The sequence below is a fragment of the Gadus morhua genome, chromosome 8, assembly GCF_902167405.1.
Source record: "Gadus morhua chromosome 8, gadMor3.0, whole genome shotgun sequence".
Classification (NCBI taxonomy): domain Eukaryota; kingdom Metazoa; phylum Chordata; class Actinopteri; order Gadiformes; family Gadidae; genus Gadus; species Gadus morhua.
Genome location: NC_044055.1, coordinates 10,919,390 through 10,927,448, shown reverse-complemented (window position 1 = coordinate 10,927,448; position 8,059 = coordinate 10,919,390).

The following is an 8,059-nucleotide window of genomic DNA, read 5'->3' as shown; positions in this document are numbered from 1 at the left end:
TTGAAACATGAAGCAAGAAAGATATAGATAACTCTTGCATCATAGTTAGTATATTAAAAGCATGTCAACATCCCGAATTTACTGGATAATTGACATACCAATGAACTTGTGTGTTTGTGTTACCATAACCTTATATCCATGTGTACGTGCATGTGAGTTTTGACGTGTGTGTGTGTGTGTGTGTGTGTGTGTGTGTGTGTGTGTGTGTGTGTGTGTGTGTGTGTGTGTGTGTGTGTGTGTGTGTGTGTGTGTGTGTGAGTCAGGTGAATGTCCTCCTCGCACTACCGGAAAAACTGGCACCGAGCCTCGACTTCAGCAAAATATTAAATTGCTTTTTATAAAGCGGTTCTCAGAGGGGCTTGGGAAATTGCACATACATGGATCTGGTGGCGGTCAATGCCAAGCACTACAGGTCACTCATCATGGCCTCCCGGTGTAGCTGGCCTCACTATTTCATCCGCTGTGCGAATAACGAATGATATACACCCACAGTGTTATTTAAAATGTTTAACAGTGTTTAAAGGCTGCCTATAAAACTTACTGACCTCACTACTTGGCCGAATCATGTCTAAGGTTAATCTGTTGTGCTAAATAAGAATGAGCAGTACCTATAAATGGAGTCTCCCTGAACTGACTCGACACGTGTCAGGATATTTCTATGTAGTGTTATTTTTTTGGTCATGTTAAATGTCATGACATTTCAGTCTTATCCGTATGCATGCTGCGAGGCTTGCAGGTTGTTGATGAGTTATCCCCTCATCCTCGGGTCACTTACGTGGTGACCTTTGTATTTTATTAGTCATGACACTTGACTTGAAGTACAGGGCTTCATCCAGGATTATCACGTTGAACCATGCGCCGTAAATAACAAAAACGAATCCTCATAGGAACCGAGCTGCGTACGTCACATGGAGGACTTTTATAAGTGTCATCACTCTGTTAATAACATGAATCATCTCCCTCAAATTACAGAAGATTTCCTCTTGGGGAGGGGGACTGCGGGTGGGTTTATTGCAAATGTAAATTTTATATAATTACATTACAAAAAAGTCACATAGGTTTCTTTTCAGTAATGTTGTAATATTTCCTGGCTGTTTATTTCCTATAGATTTTACATTGTATTTGCGTTTGCGACACATACCCAATCATTTTGTTAGGCAGTTGTTGAAGCACAACTGAAACTTTATGAGCCAAAATCAGATACTGTATTGGCATATTTATGTAAAATTCAGTTTGATTGATGCTATAATTGGTTGTTATAATGAGAAGCACTTGTGACATTACAACTGCCTCTGATTTATACTGCCTCAGTTCACATGTGATTTAGTTTCTTCAAAGAAACCCAGCGATTTACAACTACCAGTACTGATTTTGGTTTGATAACATCCCACACAGTAAGGTCTATTCCAACACCACCCACCCACTTAACAGCATATCCAACGGTGCAGTCAGGCCTGCTCTGCTGCATCAGTGCCATGTTCCACATCTGTTGAATTTAAGATTGGCTACTGTACACTTGCTCATGGCTAGAGCGCCGATGGCAACTTCAAGCAGATGCTTGTTCATGTCTCCAGTCATATTTAAATAGGTGGTAAACCATCCATATCAAAGCAATCTATAAAACCATGTTTATGACATGGTTCAGTATGTTTGTATATGTCTCTAGCGACATGTCAATGCATGTGGATCTTTGTGTGTGTGCACGCACGTGTGTGGGTGTGTGTGTGTGTTTGTGTGTGTGTGTGTGTGTGTGTGTGTGTGTGTGTGTGTGTGTGTGTGTGTGTGTGTGTGTGTGTGCATGCGTGCGTGCGTGCATGTGCGTATGTGTGCCTGCGTGTGTTCATGTGTATGTGTGCGTGTGTGTGCCTATAGGAATATGTTGAAATGTCTCCATGCCCGATTGCCTGTGTTCGTACGTGGGTTTGTCATGCCTGATTTCAAAAGCAGCAGGTTGGCTACACCCTGCCATAGACTATTTACATGAGGGATGACACCTTGGCTGCCACTAGTTGAGCCCCCTCCCAAACCATGGAATGAGACACGAGTCTTTGAACACCAAGTGCTGTCAGATATGGTCTCAGCTGGGCCGATTCACATCACTGACGCAAAGGGGGCGACTGCACTTGTGATGGGGAAGCTAGTTAAAGATGCGTGGGATGGACGGACGGAACGATGGGTGTATGGATGGATGGACAGACGGATGGATTGACAGACTGATTGATGGATAACACAACACGGTATAGACTGCTAGTATCTTTTTCAATAATACTAGCAGACTAATGTATGGACGATGAATAACACAACACGGTACAGACTATTAGTATCTTTTAAGATGTACTAGCCGACTGATGTATGCACTCTGTATGGCACAAAAGTGTATAGGCAAGGCAAGGCAAGGCAACTTTATTTATATAGCACTTTTCATACACAAGGCAGACTCAAAGTGCTTCACATATAAACATTGTCATACAATAAAATAAAATAATAGATAAGTAAAAGAAAACATATGCAAAGAAATAAGTAAAATAGAAAGTGCAATGTATTTAAGATCAGATCAACAGTCTCTCTGGTACCCGCCTCCAACCCGACCTAAATGAACTTGGTACTTTCTCTGGGTCTCCAACCCGGATTCTAGTAACTCTAACCACGAACCCATGGCCTTATTCTGGGACTCCAACCCAGACAGACGTCGGGACTCTAACCCAGACAGAACTCAGGTCTTTCTCTGGGACTCCAACCCAACCTAAGGAACATGGTCCTTTCTCTGGGACTCCAACCCAGATTCTAGGACTCTAACCCAGACAGAAATTGGGTCTCAAACCCTTATCCTTTCTCTCTGGTATCAGATCATGTATCTTTCTGGTAAAAATAGAAAATAAAGGGAAAGTTAAAAAGGCATTTTAGTAAGTAAAATAGAAAGTGCAATGTATTTAAGATCAGATCAACAGTCTCTCTGGAACCCACGTCGGGACTCCAACCCGACCTAAAGGAACTTGGTCCTTTCTCTGGGACTCCAAACCAGATTCTAGGCCTCTAACCCAGACAGAACTTGGGTCTAAAACCCTTATCCTTTCTCTCTGGTATCAGATCATGTATCTATCTGGTGAAAATAAAGGGAAAGTTAAAAAGGCATTTTAGTAAAATAAAGGCAAAGTTAATGGATGGATGATGAATAACACAACAAGGACTGACTGCTAGTATCAATTAAAAAGAAGCTGGACAGGCCGACTGACACACATGCATATTTAAATACCTCCAGTCTGTCAGTTTGGCTTGACGGTGAGGGAGATGGATGGATAACAATAGGCGATGGAGAAAGGAGAATAATTTACAAAGAGAGAGAGCGCGAGCCCGGGGACAGGCAGGCAGCAGTGATGTGCCCGGCAGTGGATGCTCATTTCGGCGGCATATCGATGTCATCACGCCCTGCCTGCCTCCCACCATAACGCAGTGCCACACGCCACTTGCTTTCCTTTAACCATCGGAAACAGATGCACGGCCACAGCTTGAGGTGTAAATCAGCAGGAAATGGGGTTTCACTGCTCCTCTGCCGTTCACACAACACCTCCAATGCAGAGTCACATTAGCACCTAATGAGGATATGATTAATAGACTGTGTGAAAAGAGGCCTCCTACAGTCTTGAGGGGGGGGGGGAGGGACAGAAAATGATGTAATTTAAGGGGGGCTAATCTGGCTGTATGGGTCCGTAATTCCTAGCTGAGACACCTTTGGAGGCTCAGAAGTTGAAGTTGTACACCTTTATTACTTGTTCATTAGGCCCCGGGCCACGCAGGCGAAGACTGATCATCTCATTGGGACAACCGCTGCCCGAAAGGGCCCTATACAGCACTCTGTCCCGTTCCATGGGCCAGTGGCCCCTGGCCAGGGACAGTCACTCTCCAGAGAGTGTCCTAGTCGTGTGTGCCTCAGAGATATCCTCATGGACTGTATAGCCATGCCCTGCTGAAGAATATCTTCCATTCCTCAGACCCCGCGATGTCTCTCCCGAGCATGATCACAGCTGTAGAAATCAAGACAAGAAATGTGCATTTCGGGGAACCCGAAGCAAGTCAGCTGCAGGGGGAATAGAGAGAGAGAGAGAGAGAGAGAGAGAGAGAGAGAGAGAGAGAGAGAGAGAGAGAGAGAGAGAGAGAGAGAGAGAGAGAGAGAGAGAGAGAGTGGGAGACATAGGAGGAGAGTGAGGAAGAGGGAGAGTGAGAGTGACACAGAAAGAGAGAGAGAGAGAGAGAGAGAGAGAGAGAGAGAGAGAGAGAGAGAGAGAGAGAGAGAGAGAGAGAGAGAGAGAGAGAGAGAGAGAGAGAGAGAGAGAGAGAGACATAGATGGAGAGTGAGGAAGAGGGAGAGTGAGAGTGACACAGAAAGAGAGAGAGAGAGAGAGAGAGAGAGAGAGAGAGAGAGAGAGAGAGAGAGAGAGAGAGAGAGAGAGAGAGAGAGAGAGAGAGAGAGAGAGAGAGAGAGACAAAGAGAGAGAAAGACAGAGCGAGAGAAGGTGAGTGAGCAGAAGTGGATGGCAACCACCTTAGCGGCGAGTCGTCTATTATTCAGCAGGTGCAGTTGTGAATATTCTCACCATTGGACTGATTTTGAACTTCCATGTCAATGGGAGCCACTTTAGCCAGCTCCACTTTTCGGCTAATAGTGTTAAGCGTCATCCCAAGGCACAAAAGGTATAGGCAGAAGAAATGTGTAGAGAAAAGTGCTCCCAATGTCTTGTAGGTACTGCGAGTGTACTATGCTAATAGGCTATATCTATAAATAGAAACTGTATAAGAGAGGATACAAGAGGCTCAAACACATTTCTAGTTTGGATTCCATGTATTATTTGTCTTTTGGACATTTCAGAAAACGAAAAGATCTTCTGAGCTATGCAAATGAGCCACGTGGAAGTGTGAGGGAGTTCTGCTCTCAAGGCAAGAACACCAGGGCCAAGAACATCTTCAGTTCAATGTTCCCGGTGTTTATTTATTTTGTGAGTTTGACGAACACCGTTTCGCCACCGGCTGATTGTGCAAAATTGTCACCGTGGAAATCGCACCACTGGGAGAAGATCGAGCGTATCCAGAGCCCACACGGAGATCTGTCAGTGGTGGGGGCGTGAAAATAGCAGCCGCAGTAGCAGTGGGAGAAGTAGCGGTGGTGCTTTTTAACTTCTCTGAACATTGGAAAGTGTAGTCCTCCTTCCCTGTGCTTCTACCAACCCATCTGTAAGTAAAAACACACCACTGTGTCCACCCCCGTCGGCCACGAATGCGGCAGTTACCTTGAGCTCGGTCTGCGGTACCGTTAACCCCCTTTGTTCGCCTGGAGATAAACTGGGACAATATGATTTACAGACGATGATAAAGGTGCTCAGTGGAGAGCCGGTATCCAGGTTAACTGTGCCGCATAAGAGACCCCTTGTCTAACCATGGTTGGAATGAATCAAGCGGGGGGTGCGGTGGGAACCTCCAGAGTGACCGGACCCGTTCTTGCTCGGCTTTGCTGAGGCAGCATTCGGGGAGAAGCCAATTGTAGCCGTGACAACAACAAGCCGGGTGATGAAGTACCTCCGAAGATCTTATCTGGGTTCCACCTGCACGCTTTGAGGGCTATTGATGCCCCGTTGCTTAACATTCATGTAATGGAACGTAATTAGCGGTGAACTGGGAAGACTATTCGAACAGCGGTGTGTGAGGATAAACACTGTCTGAGGCTACTCCGGGACTTAGAGCTGCCATGGAGAACACGCGGTTAAACACAGACATAAACACGCTGCAGGCTGTGCTATGGGACCTTTGAGAGGCTGTCTGCCAGGCAGGTCTGAACCTGCTTAGGACCTGGGGGTCTTGTTGGGATTCTTCCTTTTGACACCAAGCTGTCAAAAGCAAGACAGATATCCTGGCGGACTCCCTGATTGGTGGAGAATGTTGACCCTGACCTCACCGGGTACTGAGTGTTCGGTAGACTCTGGGTTGCCTAGGATCGACAAGGGAGCTTGGAGGAGGTTGGAGATGGATGGGAGCCGGACTCGAAGATTACCACATTTTTTAACTGTCAGTGTGAAATAGCAAAGTTTTTTCAATTCAGCAACAAAAAAGGAAACCTGTCAGGCTTGGAGAGTTAGTCATTTACTTTTTATTTCCATTATTTATAATATGCTGGAACAATGTAATATAGCAAGCAAAACAAGAAGATAGTTAAACTCAGCGAATGAATAAAAAATTACATTTTCATTTTTTGAGTAGTCCTAAATAACAAATAACATGCAATAAAAAACGAATGAGACACATTAATCTATTTTCCCCTTGATAGTGAATTGATATGTTTGAACAGGATCTCCTTTACTTTGATGGAATTAATAATGTTCCCTGTGCTTCGACCACTTACCTTAAAGTAGGCCACTCTCCAGCCTACCTTTGCTACATTAATCTTTCATGTGGCTCTGCATCGGTTTTCCTATCGTGACAGCAGGAAGGAGTGGGAGCTCCATGATCTGTGGGAATCTGGACGCAGGCCAAAACCCACATGACAAACCCAAAACCCCAAACATCAAAAAAGGCTGAATTTCATTTGGTTGCGAGATGAGCAGCGATTTGAATGATCGCTGTGCTTTTTTTTTTTTTCACCCTCCCCAGTTACAATAAAGGGCAGATGAGGGCATGGCACCCACAGATCAAAGCTGCCCCGAGAGCAAGTTCCACTGAGTCAAATCTGCATTTTCACTTCCCTGAGAGAGTTATATGAGCTGTTGGCCCAGACAGGTGCCCGCAGGTGGCATGGCTCCAGCTGGGATACGGCTGAGGAGTCCTGTTCCACCGGCATCCAGCGTGGCATACTAACCAAGCCAGAGGTGCTTCCACACGGAAAGGTTTGAAAGAGAGAGACCTGAGCCGGTGCCAGATAAGCCAGGGCTAGAGGGAGACACAGGCTCCCAGCTGCACGGGCTGATGAATGCTGCTAAAGGCCACAACACCGGAGAGTTAGAGACAGAGAGATGACGACTGACGGGGGTATTTAGGGATGCCCTTACATCTGTAGGGACGCCATCTCAATGGTTTGACGCCTGCTGGGCTACTGGGGGACTTTAGCCCAGCGCTCTTGTCACAAACTGAGGCGAGGGCGTGTGCGGGCGTACAAACATGCACGCAAACACAATGAAACATATTCATGCGCACACACATGGGCATGGGCACACGCTTACCAATGCACACACACACGCACACACACACACACAAACACATATAAACACACACACACACATATTTATCCACAAATCCACATACAAACAAACACACACACATGCAACGGACATACACTTCATTTATATCCATTACCGACGATGGGCCGAAAACTTCTGAAATGAAGGATTTGGGGTGATTTTTCCATGCCATGGGGAGGAGGCAGAGAAAGGCCAGTGTTCCAGAAGGGGAATGTGTTATTTCTCTCAGGCCCTTCATTGAAGTGTAACAATCTTGTCAGACACCTGTTCTGGCATGAGTTATCTACTGTTATACTACACCAGACGATGACTAGACCACTGCTGTTGTGAGCCATACTTGGTCCATAATCTCCAGTGTAGGAACATGTGTTTCAATGTACATATTTTATCTGTCTGTTTTTTTAAGACTTGTGACACATGACATATTGTAACCATATGGGGTTAAGACATAGAGGGGTTCATGTGTCATTTGTGGTGTGTGTGTGTGTGTGTGTGTGTGTGTGTGTGTGTGTGTGTGTGTGTGTGTGTGTGTGTGTGTGTGTGTGTGTGTGTGTGTGTTTGGGTGTGTGTGTGTGTGTGTGTGTGCATGTGTGTGTCTGTGTCTTTGTGTGTGTATGTGTGTGTGTTTTTGTCAAACGGCCATACATTTAAGTGATGTGTATGTGCTTGGTCAGTTACATAATTGTGCGATGTTATGTTGAATAATTGAAAGCAACCGTCAACCGTTTCACTCTAGGTTTTTTGACACCATGTGTCACGCAAAACAAGCCATTTACTGCTGACACCATGGCTTCCATGGTCGCCAGTTCCGAGAAGTGTTTGTGAAAGCAAAACAGCTT